The sequence below is a fragment of the Lissotriton vulgaris genome, chromosome 1_1, assembly GCF_964263255.1.
Source record: "Lissotriton vulgaris chromosome 1_1, aLisVul1.2, whole genome shotgun sequence".
Lineage (NCBI taxonomy): Eukaryota > Metazoa > Chordata > Amphibia > Caudata > Salamandridae > Lissotriton > Lissotriton vulgaris.
This window is the reverse complement of record NC_141685.1, coordinates 8,568,878-8,583,548: the sequence shown is the minus strand read 5'-3', so window position 1 is coordinate 8,583,548 and position 14,671 is coordinate 8,568,878. Positions and strand designations below refer to the sequence as shown.

Sequence of the window (14,671 nt, the reverse complement as noted above, 5' to 3'; positions counted from 1 at the left end):
AAAGAAAAGTGCCTAAGTAGAGGTTACCCTTTAGCGGTAGTTGATCAGGCAGTTACAGGGTCATCAGCATTATGTCACAAAGACATGCTGAAATAGAAAATTAAAAAACCTGGCTGAGCTAGAAAGGTATTTGTTTCTACATATTCGACCCACTCGAATCTTTTGAAATCGATCATACTAGAACAATGGATTTACTTCAATCTGAGCCCGACTATAAAGGCATGCTCACAGATCCCCCACTGTTTGCATGTAAAAGGTCTTGTAATCTCAAAGAGATTCTGAATACATCCAAAGAGAAAGTAAAAGTTCCTTTTAAAGGCATGTCTAAATGTATGAACTGTTCACATTGCATCAACGTCATCATTGGTAAAAGTCTACCCCATCCCCGATCAGGAAAAAATATCTTTTTAAATTTCAATGCCAATCGTAATAGTCACCATGTGATTTATTTAATTAAATGTCCTTGCCACTTACATTATGTTGGCAAAAGAGAATTCTTCGTACTCGCATACCTGAACAGAAGAGTCGTATTAGGACAAAAACACTGAGATCTCCACTACCACAACACTGGCACGCAGAAAAACATTCGATTGCACAGTTAAGATTTGGCGTTCTAGAGGTGGTAGAAACTCGTCCTGACAGAGATATGTCTAAATATTTACCACAACGCGAGTCTCATGGATCTGGTTTATGCAAACATCGTCTCCAACTGGGTTGAATGACAAAGTTGAACTGTCTTGCTTTTTGTAATGCATCTATCATTGTCTCTTTATTCATTCTTACGCACACTGTTCTATGTTGAAAAAACTGATCATGTATACATCATACTATCAATTTATGTATGTTCATAGTGTCATCCATATGTTACTGTTTCATCATGCGTGTACATTACTGTTCCCTTTATTGCAATTTAATTGTTGCAGTTTTGTCTTGTGTGTATTTCACATTTCTTTACTTTGTTATTTACGTGCTACAATCTCATCATGCGTGTATATTATTGCTCTCTACATCAATCACATCTCGTTTTTATTCACACGGGTCTTGAATTTAACACACATATTACCAGAATTTTCTTGCAGTTCTATATTTTTTATCACGTTCGTGATCTACATCTCAATTACCTCTTCGGCGTTCAATTTCATTTTAGTTCCTAATACTTCATCACACACCAACATATTCAATAATGGCCACCGAGTTTTGCTTCCAGGTTAGTCCTACTTCGATGCCTGTGACCGTACTACCGCAATCCTTTTAACGCGAGAAGACGCTTGGGCGTCCTTGATGGAGCCGGCGCCTTCGAGATGAATTTGCACTGTGTTGCGTTTAAACTTCTGGTGAGTTTTACATATTAGCATATGTCACTTAGATAGTGACGCTTTGACCATTTAACCTTTGGATCTAATACCAGCTACCTTTTATAGGTTATTAAGCTTCATCAAGATTTTCAACCTACAGCGCAACTGCATTTAGGTAAGGGCTGTGGCCTTGTCTCCGGACTCAGCGGTTGCTCCTGAGGTTCCGTGACGATTTGAACCCGTGTTTTCAATATTGTCGGAAATACATAATATTGGTATCAGCGAACCGCAAATGATCCATTTAGCATATCCTGGTGTTTTCGCTACGATACGAACAAGAGCACTCCTTTCATGAACACATTTCTGATCTACCCACGGCATCCATCTTAGATCATGGCCGCCATTTTGTGTTTCTTGCCCTCACATACGCAATAACCTCTGATCACTTCATTTCGATTAAGGACACGTAGCCTTAGCCGGAGATTCACCTCTTTCATGACACGTGCACCTTAAACCAGATCACGCTGTAGCTACATGACTCGACAAAGGCTGCCTTCTCTGCCCGAGGCCAGCCCACCTGAACTGGTTCTCGTGTCCATTGTCCCGATCATGATTAGGCGGCCGAAGCCGGTAGCCTTGCCCATTTACAACCCACAAACATCTCTTATCCCACTTTTCTATCTTCTGCACCTGGCTCTGCTCCTTTCCTTCTGGGCCTTTATTAGGGGGAGGTAACGAAATTTACGATGAGGCGGTCCGGCTCTTGAATGCAATATTGACAAGGGATTGTGATGAACTAGTGGGAACCTCTCTCCGTAGATGTTTTGTATCAGATTTTATCAACAGTTCCTGTGTACGCCAAATATTTATTGTTTGAGACACAAAGGTTTTGAGAATGTACTAACATGTGAAGAATTCGCCTGAAGGCTAAAAAACAGTATATAAGGAGCAACCCTCTTTGTACAATTTTAACAGGCTCCTAGTTACTGCCCATGCGTAGTTTCTGTGACTTCTGTGTCCCTGCAGTAATAAACCTTTGGTCTTTGACGCCACCATCGAGAAGCCCGTGTTTCTGTTCATTTGCGCACCAAGGCAGGTGGAACTCCGGGGTCTTTGGGTGTTGTTCCCTGACACCTCTGGACGGAACCAAAAAGTCCAGAACTCCAATTGGCGCCCAACGTGGGGCGACGTCATTCGGTACCGGTCCAAAAGCCTGAAGAGTTCGAGAAGCTTCGTGTGAAGATTCCTGAGGGAGGCGCCTGTTGTAACCTAGTTCTGGCTTCCCCCCCTGGACCCTACGACAAGTGGTGTGTGCCAGCTCTCCTGCGCGAGAGCATCCATTGTCCCCTACCCTTCCCATTGGTTCCCCAACATTCCATCCTATCCAGGTTCCGTTCCCCTGCCACCCACTGCCATTATTATTCTGACTAACTGACCTACGCACCGCCTTAAGGTGTGGGGCTGATTTAATAAACTTCTACTTCATACTTCACCTTGACCCTGACTTTCATTTCAACAGTGGCGACGAGGACCTCAGCCCCTCACCACGAACCCACTGCCTTCCAATTTGAATACGGAGGCAACCTCTTCTGAAGGCACGGTGCAACAGGTCAAGAGCTAAGGAAAGCTCCGTGATTCCGGCTAGTCGACTTTTGAGAGGGTCGAGTGTGAAATAGCCTTCGACTTGTGAGTAAGTCGAATGTGAAGGGTCAAAGATTAACAACAACTCCAGGATTGAAGCAAATCGACTTTTGAGCAAGTCGAGCGTGAAAGGAGCAAGTAACAGCTCTGTGATTTCGGCAAGCCGGCTTTTGAGCAAGTCGAGCGTGGAAGGAGACATCGACTTATGAGTGGGTTGAATGCGAAATGAACATTGTGAAACTGACGAAACAAACCTGAGTTAAGAGCAACAAGTTTCTTCACAAATCAACATGATAAGCCGTGAAGTACAGTGAGGGACCTGAGCAACCTCCGTGAATCTCGGCGAGTACAGTGACGGTGACAGAAAAGAAAAACGCAGGACCACTGGATTCTAAGTGTGTCCATGAGGTGAGCCTGGGTAGCTGGGTGGAGTTCAAGTGAGCAGAGCAAGAACCCACACTAAAATAACGTCTTCAGCTGCATTTAGTGATGTTCAAGCGAGACAATTATTAACCTCCCCGCATTCAGCGTAACCCAGGGCTGCACGAGTTGACGCTTTGAGGAGGAGAGGAATCACCTACTAAAAAGAACATAGACATTGAAAAAGTGTGGCGCGTCAAGTCTTTCACATTGGTTAAGTTAAGTGCAGCGCATGACAAGCCGTGTCCTAAGTGCAAGTGTGGTGCATGTGAGCGGCACAAACCCTTGAGTGTCCAACAATTCGAAAGACCCTCCTCAGCGCGAGGCGAAGAGGCTCATTTTAAATGTTAAATGTTAGTCAGCATCGGCGAGTGTCATCAGTATATTCTAAGTAGTGATTAGCTTACCTTGGAACTGCACATTTGGGAGCTTGAGGGAGGTGGTGGCGTCTGTCCTCCTCAGTGTGTTGGCGCGAGGGTGAGAGCTGCGCACTTCGCGCGGCGGCGCCGCCTGATTGTCAGGGCCATAACTGCTTATGCATACGATCGTCTTGATGGCCAGACGAGCACATTAGCACACAAGGGATCTCAATGCACAGAGTTCTCCACAGCGTCAAAGATTAGTGCCACTCATGTCTGACTAGCCGTGTCTAGAGTGATGTGAAGTGCAACGGCGTAAACCCATGACTGTTTGGCAGTTCGGCAGCACATTGTGAAGAGACCTGTCGGCACCAGTGTGCGTCAGCCCTTTCTGGCCTCCCTGTACGAGTCTGACTGAGGAAAATCCTGTCAGGGGATCTTCGCGCCATAAACGCCTCTCCTGCAAACCCGTCTGCGCATGCGCCAAGGCGTGCCACGTCACTGGAACGCAGCGTAGGCGCCATACTGGGAGATCAGTGCTTAGTTTAGAATAGGTGCCGGAAGTTCTGATCCCGCGTTGGCACACGCTCTGGTTTGTGAAACTTTCCGCGATAAAACACACAAAGGGAAATTATACAAGTCTAATTGGTGCAATAGCAACATGGATAAAAACCTAATGTGCATCTTACCCCCACCAGGAAAAGAAACCAAGATGGAAGCGAACAGTAATGTATGTGAGGAGGTGAAGTATGACCTAAGTGAACATTTCAAACAAAAACTTTTGGCCAACACACAAAATGTCACAATTCACCGGGAAAATGGTGTTTGCAAAAACGAATGTAGCATGAGTGAAAACAAACCTGAGAGTACCATAGACATAAATGGAGTGGGGATTGACGTCATCGCAGATTCAGGTTCGAACTGCACATTGATAAACATGAGTATTTGGAAAAGTAAATGGGCTGTGACACAAGAGAATGAATTGTTGGAAACCGGAATGTCCCCGATAACATACACAGGAGAAAACATCAACATAACAGGGGGTAGTGTAACTAAATTGAGCTATAGGAAGAGGAGCACATGGAGTACGGTTTACATATCTGAAGAAGGACTCTCGGTACTGGGTTGGGAAGAACAGAAGAAATGTAACACAATGATAGGTTCCAACCGTATTGAACCTTTGAATAGACTGGCACAAATCAACAACAAACTCAGTACAAGCTCCAAGACGTTAAATGAGGAGAAGCCATCTTCCACGACCAAAAGTGGATGGACAAAGGCTGCATGGAGTAAGGAAAGGGAAAATGAAGCAGTCACTGACAAACTCAAAACTAAACAAAATGCATTCACTAGTTATAAGGTAAAGGACAATATAAGTGAAGAAGTCCTGGAAGATAAAAGCGAACCGACCCATGGAGGAAGGTGTATGGTATCCCCGTCCATGGTGCCAGTGGGGTACTATTGTAAATCTACCTGCCACCAAGATGTGGAAGTGTGGCACCCTACTGCAAGGATCAAGTCAACACCCGTCACAAGAAGGAATGACGCTGACGACGGTCACATAGAGGAAAATGATGGTCAGTGTCTGGTAGAGTCGAAATGTGACATGCAGGGAGAGTACTATGACTGGTTATATAATGTGGAGCCAGAGAATGAGAGTAAAAACGCACACAAACACGTGCTAGATCCTCACCCCAAAGTACAGATAAGGATTAACAAGAGGCTTGTGGAGCGCTGGAGTGAATGTAAGTTAAGAGACACAAATGACACAACCACATCCTCTAGTGGAACTCACGTGATGAAATTAGATGAAGAACAGGACCTTGCGGATGCAAGTATTGAAGGCATGAGTGTTGTTGGAAATGAAAGTACAAGTGACACTGGTACAGAGCACTACAAGAGATGTGATGTCAGATCCATCCCTGAGAGTGACAACGTGAGGGATACCTGTGGTACGAGTAAGTGTAGGCGCAGACGCGGTACATTATGGTCCTGGAAATATCCCAAGAAAAAGGATTCCAAAGCCGTGGTCACTCACCAGGGTGGAGAAGTCAATTCTAGTAACAGCATACAGGAGCACTATACTATAAGGGAGTGCCATGATGGACAGAACGATGTGGAATCAGAGAAAGGGAACAAGAGGGCACTCAGACCAGTACCATGCCCACACCTTGTGGTAAACATAGGTACGGACTAGATGCATACAGGTCCTGCGGGCCAGCATAACACCTGTGGACCACAAGACCCAGCGAGCCCTTACGGAAGCTCACCATCCACGTTAGGAATGTAACTGTACTGTGTGAGGCCCTGCCTCGATGAACTATGCAAAGTCTGATGATGTGGAATGGGTCACACCCAAACACCTACAATGTGTCCACCCCGAAGGTTCCATGACATTATATGTGAGTTGAGGATATAACCAAGCTGGACTCTGTCCCACTCCCATAAACACAGTTCGCACCATCTCCCACCTGCCACTGACTCAGCTGACCGTCAATCACTCAGACCAGTCCCTGGGGGCCATCCCACGCACTCCGTTCACCAAACGGAGCTGCACGGCAACTCCCACTCTGTCTCTGAAGCCAGCTTGGCGGTCACTGCTTCAGCGTTGGGTTGGCTGAACCTACACGAATCCGGACTTACACACAGTGCGTTCCTCATGCTCCCGTGGCAAATGGAACATCAGGGAGAGTCTTCCTGATTCCAAATGTTTTATAAACTGTTTTGTGACCAATGTTTACCAGTTCACTTATCCCTAAAGTTCTTCCTGCCACACGTTGGGCTTACCTGTCAAAACCCTCAAGAGAGGAAGATGTGTTGTAACCTAGTTCTGGCTTCCCCCCCTGGACCCTACGACAAGTGGTGTGTGCCAGCTCTCCTGCGCGAGAGCATCCATTGTCCCCTACCCTTCCCATTGGTTCCCCAACATTCCATCCTATCCAGGTTCCGTTCCCCTGCCACCCACTGCCATTATTATTCTGACTAACTGACCTACGCACCGCCTTAAGGTGTGGGGCTGATTTAATAAACTTCTACTTCATACTTCACCTTGACCCTGACTTTCATTTCAACAGCGCCCCACTTCATCGATCCCGGCATATCGCAAAAGTGGCCCGAAGTTCTCTTCCGCGAGGGTTCCCGTTCAGGACGGCTGCAGTGGGCCGTTGCCTTGACCGTCGCCCTGTCTTGGACCCGAGGTGCAGCCCTTAGTACAGCGAAACGTGACGGGTTTCTCCTTGGTGACGTCTTCAGTGCCTCAGTTAAGTATTTAGTGATAGCTAGCTGGTTACTTTGTGAGGGTTGTTAAAAATCCTTGATTGGTTCTTAGTTTGGTTTAGTTTCGTAAGATTATCACTGGTTGTTCTGGTCACGATAATCTATTTTGTTCAGTTTGGGTATCGATACATTAGTTTGGTTTTGGTAGGCCTAAGTTCTTGGTTCAAGTGCACATATTTGTTTTGTGTTTTGTTTGTTTTGTGTTCCGGACTGAAAATGGTAAGTCGGAGAAATTGTATGTTGTCGTGCTTCAGTTGCAACAGTGACTCACGATTGGAGGACTCATGTCTGGTTCCTCCGATTGGGACTCCCCTATATGACTTATATTGTAAACATGGTGTGGGTCCTATATCCTATAATGAGGTGTGGGTCCGCTACACCAAGAAAGACGGTGTCCTTAGTTGGCCACTGCATGGTAGTTTTGAACCCGAAATTCTTGATAATTTAGAAGCGAAATTGTTTAGGAAGAAAGCCCGGCCGGCAATGTTTGATTCTTTCCGTTACTGGCGAAAAGAATCCAAACAGAGAGAAATGAAAAGGTTGAAGAAAGAACAGAAAGAACAAGAAGAGTTGACTCTAGAGCAAGCGGCTAAGCAGCTGCAAGATAACGAGTGTGAGAAGGCTATAGAGGTGGCCATTAGAGAGCATAATTTAGCGATCGACAAGTGCTACCCTGCTTTGCCATCGAAAACGGCTAAGATACTAGAGGATTCGGAAAACGATCCTCTTTTGTCTTATCTGTCACGGTCACCTCCACCGTATGCACAAGGTGCTACGGCTCCACTTGTACCAAATGTTCAATTGCCGGTTGCTGGACAACCTGGTATTGCTGCCCCTCAGAATGTAGTTCCTGTACCTCCTGTGGTTAATGTGACTGTTCCTACGGCTCCTCTTCCTCCTCCTGGGTTGCCGACTTCTATACCTGTATCTGTCTCGCTTACACCTACTACTTCACAAACTATTTTTCTCGATACTCCTACTGCCTCGCTATCTGTTCCTACCTCTACTGTGTTTTCTACGTCTGCGAGTGTGTTAACTCCACTTTCTGTTCGTCGAAGAATCACTGATTCTGTTACTAATATGCTGTCTCCTTTCTATAAAACTTTAATCAAGACTCCTACTTCCGACTCTGTTCAGAGACGTAGTCAGCATCCAAGTATTGAGGAACGGGGAATTTTAGATTCCACGGCTCTCAGATGGATTTCGAAGAGTAGGAGATATAGTACGAGAGATGTGCTAGATACATTTATGCAGTGGAAGGAACCAACGCAACGGTACGTCTTTGACGAGTTGTGCTCGTTGTTACGTGAGGAAATAGAGGAAGATGATATTGAATCAAATTTAGAAGACTTGATTAAGGTTCAGAAAGAGTTTGCTGCTGGTATGATAGTAGGTGAAAATATAGAAGAAGCGATGGAACTGATCTTAAGTTTTAGGAATGATCCATCTCTTCGTTCACCGAGAGATTTAGAGAAAGGTAAGACGAAACTGAGTCGCCAATATCCAATGAGGGAGGTTCCTCCAATTTGGCGCGAAGCAGTGGCAGCTGATAATAATGCTGGTATTCCAGCTGTTCCAGCACAGTTCCAGAGAGTGTGGATACACATTCCGTGGAAGCGAGCTGAAGTATTAGCGGTGAAACAGGCCTTGCCAGATCCATGTAAGAATCCTGCTGGATATTACAAGGAATTAACACAGACAGTTGAGGCTTGTATAATGAACTTAGTGGACATTGATATGTTATTTGGCAATGTAGTTCCGCAACCAGTTTGGGCTAAAATTCGTAGAGAGGATCATCAAGTTGCCTTAGGTGGTGATTGGGCAGCCATCACTGCAGCAGATGGTCAGCAAATAGGTGGTGCAAAACCCGAACCCCTAATTGCTAATCTTCCAGGTAGGATAATTGACTTAATGAAGACTCTGATGCCCGCATTGCGTGTTAATTGGGACAAGTTATCCGCATGCAAGCAAAAGAAAGACGAAAGTGTCTCCGACTTCTTCACGAGGTTCGAAGAGACTTTTGTAGATCATAGTGGTCAGGACATGAGCACAGAAGGAGGACAAAGACTGTTTGTCGATAAATTTGTGCATAATTTGTTACCTGAATTATGCAATAAATTAAAAGATTCAGAGAGTGCGTGGGCTGTTTCTACAACTGCGCAAATACTTGCAACTGCACAGTATTACGAAAATAGGGATAAAGAGGAAAAGGAGAAATCAGAAAAGAAAACGAAAGATTTAAAGACTAAGGTTCTTTTGCAACAGGCGTATCCGCCTCGCACGAATCAGACTAATATGCAACAGGGTTCGTATCAGAGGACAGGTTATAGTTCAACGAGGCCTCAATATCAGTGGAATCAGTGTGCGTATTGTAAGAAAGAGGGTCACTACAAGAATGAGTGTCCGATTTTAGCACAAAATAATGCAGCAGCAGCTCAGAGAGGTCGTGGTGGTTTTGTGCAGAATTCTAGAGGTCGAGGTCGAGGTGCTATGCCTCCACAAACGAATGATCGTCCTTCCAATCACTTTGATCAGAGAAATGGACAGTCTGCCCAGCAGAATAGATCTCAGCAATATCTTGTTGAAGACTATTGTGAAGCGGATGAGGGATTTCAGCAAAATGGGTACTAGGACAGCCATGGACAAAGAGAGGGAGTAGTATCAGTTCCAGTAGATCAGAGTGGGCCTTATGTCGCAGTAGCAACATCAGGTGTAGTCGAACCGTTTCTGTTGGATACTGGTGCCGCAAAAAGTTCTATCATTCATGCGAAACTCCCTGGCGCACCTTTGTCTGGCTCAACAAATGTTTCTGTAGGTTTTTCAGGCGCCCCTGTTTACAACCCCATATCTGGTCCTTTGTCTATTTCTGTTGGACCATGTCAATTGAAAGCACCCTTGATTTTGACGACGGGTTGTAATGAGAACCTGCTTGGTTTAGATTTGTTAAAACGACTATATGCGACATTGTACTGTTCTCCGGAAGGGGTACAGCTTACATTGGGTAAAAGAATCACCTCTCCGATGTACTTGTCAATGGATGCACTTCCACCAGAGCTGTGTTCACTCCCTGATTCTCTTTGGGCGACTGGTCCTAATGATGTAGGCCTTTTAGAAATACCACCATATGTAGTCACTTTGAAAGCAAATGTAAAATTTCCAAGAATTCCTCAATACAAAATATCTAATGAAGGTGAGCGTGCACTTTTATTGATTGTGCAAGACTTGATTAAGAAAGGTGTGGTTGAAGAAACTAGAGGAAATGTTTGTAATAGTCCTGTACTACCGATTTTGAAACGAACTGATCCTACAAAACCTCCAGTGTACAGGTTTGTCATAGACCTTAGAGAAGTTAATAAGATTGTGGTTCCGCAGTTTCCTGTGGTTCCCGACATTACTGCCTTGTTAACATTGATTCCTGCTACAGCCACATGGTTCTCAGTCATCGACTTGAAGAATGCCTTTTTCAGCATTCCGATAGCCGAAGAAAGTAGAGATATTTTCGGCTTCTGTTTAGGAGGTCGAAGTTTCAGATTTAAACGCGCTCCACAGGGCTACTGTGAAAGTCCATCTATTTATAGTCAAGCATTAAAAAGCCAATTAGATTCCTTTGTCCTTCCTCCAGGTTCTGCCCTAGTACAGTACGTAGATGATCTTCTAGTGGCTGCCGATGACAAGGAAACTTGCAAAGCAGCTACAGTTTCGTTATTACATCACTTGTCTAATCTGAATCACAAGGTGTCGCCTTCCAAAATGCAATACTGCTGCCAAGAAGTGACCTACCTAGGTCATCTCTTGTCAAAGGAGGGAAGGAAGTTGACCCCAGAGAGAATAAAAGCAATTACGCAAATGAGTGTTCCACGCACACAGAGAGAAGTACGTGCCTTTTTAGGTATTGCCTCTTACTGTAGGCAGTGGATTCCAAATTTTTCTCTTTTAGCGAAACCATTGGTAGCCTTGACTGGGAAAAATGTTCCGAGTCCGGTGCCATGGTCTGATGAATGTCAAGAGAGTTTTACTGAACTACGAAAAGCCTTGTGTTCAGCTCCTGTATTGGGTACACCTGATTACAGTAAGCCATTTACGCTCTATGTTCACGAGAGAGAAGGTTGCGCGTTGAGTGTTCTGACACAGAAATTTGGTGATAAACAACGCCCTTGTGCGTATTTTTCATCAACATTGGATCCGGTAGCTAGAGCGTTACCTAGTTGTTTGAGAGCTACAGCGGCAGCTGCGGCTTCCATTTGACAATCTGCTGGTTTGGTGATGAACAACATGCTAGTGGTCATGGTTCCTCATGCAGTGGATACACTCATGAACCGAACGAAGACACAACACCTTACCAGTGCGAGACTATCTGGTTACGAGCTGACATTACTAGCGAGTCATATTCAGATCAAAAGATGTAATGTATTGAATCCAGCAACGCTGTTGCCGACTAATCAAGAGTCGAGTGATTCCGAGCCACATGATTGTTGTTTTAAAACGGAGGAAGAGACAAAAGGACGTATTGACTTGAAGGATACTCCATTACCCGATCCAGATGGTACGCTATATGTGGACGGGTCATGTTTTAAATTGGAGAATGGTGATGTGACGGCTGCCTATGCAGTAACGACTTTGAAAACGATTGTGGAGACTGCAAGAGTGAGTCAGAATTCTGCCCAAGCTGCAGAATTAATAGCTCTAACGAGAGCGTGTGTTTTAGCTAAGGGAAAGAGAGTGAATGTTTTTACAGATAGTCAGTACGCATTTGGCGTGGCCCATAGTTTTGGCCGTTTGTGGAGAGAAAGAGGTTTCATTACGTCCCATGGGACTAAGATTCAACATGGTCAGCTAGTTAACGACTTGTTGGAATCTCTAACCTTGCCGACTGAAGTTGCGATTGTTAAGTGCAGTGCTCATAAAGCAATCACGGATGATGTTGGTCGTGGGAATGCTTTTGCTGATGAAATTGCTAAACAGACAGCTAGAGACATGATGAGCAGAATGTATGTTGCAACGTCTGCAAGATGAATTGCTGAATCTGGAATGTGTGAGGATACTATGGAAAGTGTGAAAGAGATTCAGAAAGAAGCAACTGAGGAAGAGAAACGTGTATGGAGAGAGAGTACGGGCAAGTTAGATTCGAATGGATGTTGGATTGATTTGACAGAACAGCAGCGTTGGATGTTGCCTGATGCGTATGTGCTTGCAGTAGTGACGATGGCGCATGGAGTAGCGCATATAAGTTCTAAAGGTATCTGTAAGATGTTGGCTCCAGTCTGGAAAAATGAGGGAATCAGTAAGTGTGCAGAGAGAGTGGTGAAAAATTGTATGGTATGCCTGATGCATAATCCTGGCAAGGGAACTCCAACTCCTGCTGGTCATTTCGCTCCTCCTTCCTGCCCCTTTGAAGTGATTCAGTTAGACTTCATTCATATGGATCGCTGTAATAACTTAAAATATGTCCTAGTGGTGGTTTGTGCTTTTTCCAGGTGGATAGAAGCATATCCACTAAAGGACAATACTGCCCTATCAACTGCCAAGATTCTTCTCAAAGAATATTTCCCTAGATACGGAATGCCACGGATTGTATGGTCAGATAACGGAAGTGAGTTTATAGGGAAAGTTATGCAGAGTGTGTGTGCCGGCCTAGGTTTGAAACAGAAGTTCCACAGTGCGAACCACCCCCAGTCTGCTGGTTTAGTGGAGGGTTACAATGGCACCCTCAAGCTAAAGATAGCTAAAATACAGGCATCCACAGGTTTAGCCTGGCCAGACGCACTTCCTTTGGCCTTGTTATCAACGAGAGCAACTGTACATTCTAGAGTAGGGCTTAGCCCTTATGAAATTGTTTTTGGCCGCCCGGCAAATATCTGGGGTGTGCCAAGGCCTAAAGAGTTCAGTTCTTTAGAATATCCTATGTTGATAGACTACCTTTACGACTTGACTGCTAAATTGAGTCTTATTCATCAACAGGTTTTCGATGCTTTGCCAAAGCCTCCGGAGAGTCCAGGGCATCAGCTGAAACCAGGAGATCTCGTCGTCATCAGGAACTTCGCGAGGACAAAGAACCTTCAGCCGAGATTCGTCGGCCCCTTCCAAGTCCTTCTTACAACAAGGACAGCAGTTCGTGTGGCTGGACGCAAGCACTGGGTGCACGCGTCCCATGTTAAGCGTGTCCCTTTGCCGCTTCCTTACGATGACTGGGTGAAGAAGGGAATTGGTTCCTCCGAATTTGAAAGAACTCCAAAGTTTATCCCTTTCAGCGATGCCGAATTAATCATTGACACTCCAAGCTCTGACGCTCCTCCTGAAAAGACTCCTTTGAACACTGAACATTCGTCTCTTGCATCAGAAGAAACTCTGCCATCTGCGAACTTGAATACTGCAACAACTACCAGTGAAACGCTATTTGTCGACCAGACAGTACCTGCGAAGCAGAGATATAACTTACGAAGCCGTAATATGGACAAATAAAGCAGGCAACTGCATACTGTGATGTTTTTGAAATATTGAACTTTTGCCCTCAGCCAGGAAGTTTGCTATTGTTTTATTGTTTTAAAAATTGCCTTGCCGTCTGGGTAGCCGTAGGGTCGTGGCTGTGTGCCTAGTTGGATTTGCAGGGGTCTGACACAAGGTCGATCTTTCTGTTGGTTCTGGGAACTCCCAGGGCTGATAGAGGCATTTTCATCTACGTACACATCATCAGTGGTCGCGAGCGGATTGTAGAAGATGGAGCTTCCTGCGCTGCAACGAGAAAATGTGATTTACGTTCGCAGAAACAGACTTTACAGAATTCTTCATAGCAAATGCTTTTTGATGCAATGTGCCATTACATTCTTGATTATTTTAGCAACATTGGTGGGTGGAACTGTTTTCAAAATAAATTTGATTTTTGTGCCAGTTACTACAGTACCTCCCCTTGATCCCGCTATTTCTACTGTTTCTTCTATACACTCTTTTCATTCGTTTCCGGAACATGAGCAAGCCCGACGCTCAGAATTCATTAACAACACTTTTGTACAGCTCTTACACCAACACCAACTGGTAGTTAACACTACAGACTGCTGGGTGTGTGGCTTGATACCCCACACTATGGATAAAGGTATACCTTATCTGGTTTTGCCTTTCAGCTACAATGGATCATTTCAGGCCCTTCAAACCATCTTTGCTTATGCCCTTGAAACCTATCCTCCACGTCCACCACGTTCCACTAAATATAACTCTGCCAACAAAGCTTTAGTCCAGGGAATTATTGACATGATCAAGGATGTCAATAATACTCCATCATACCCTAGAGACGAACTGCGAGTGTATTTAAGTTGGAATACTTCAGAGTATCGCCTTAGTTTAGGAGAAAGCAAACGTAAAAGCTCAACTCCAATCTGGGTCGTACCTCACCGAGGTCAGGTCTGTTTGCAAGGTAATGGGAGAAATCCAAGAGCTCAGCTAGGGAGGAGTGAGTGCGTAGAGACTTATGTGTTTCCGGCTAACTCTTCCCCTGCCTTTCTCACTGCTAGGGGTACCTACTTCATCTGTCGAGACAGAGCGTATACATGGTTACCTGCCGACTTTTCAGGTTCATGCTATATTGCTCGATTGTTGCCTCCAACATACACTGCTTCATCTGACTACCACAGAACCAGAGTAGCGAGAGGTGTCTTCAGCAAGGAAGACACTGCTGGTCAGGAAGCTGGA

At 45.0% G+C, this 14,671-nt stretch overlaps 1 protein-coding gene across 2 annotated transcripts in view; it reads right to left on the bottom strand.

Annotated features, from left to right (window-relative positions):
* The window catches only part of LOC147736947 (CD5 antigen-like), a 343,294-nt gene that overhangs the window by 165,025 nt on the left and 163,598 nt on the right, over positions 1-14,671 (bottom strand). The window lies entirely within an intron of this gene.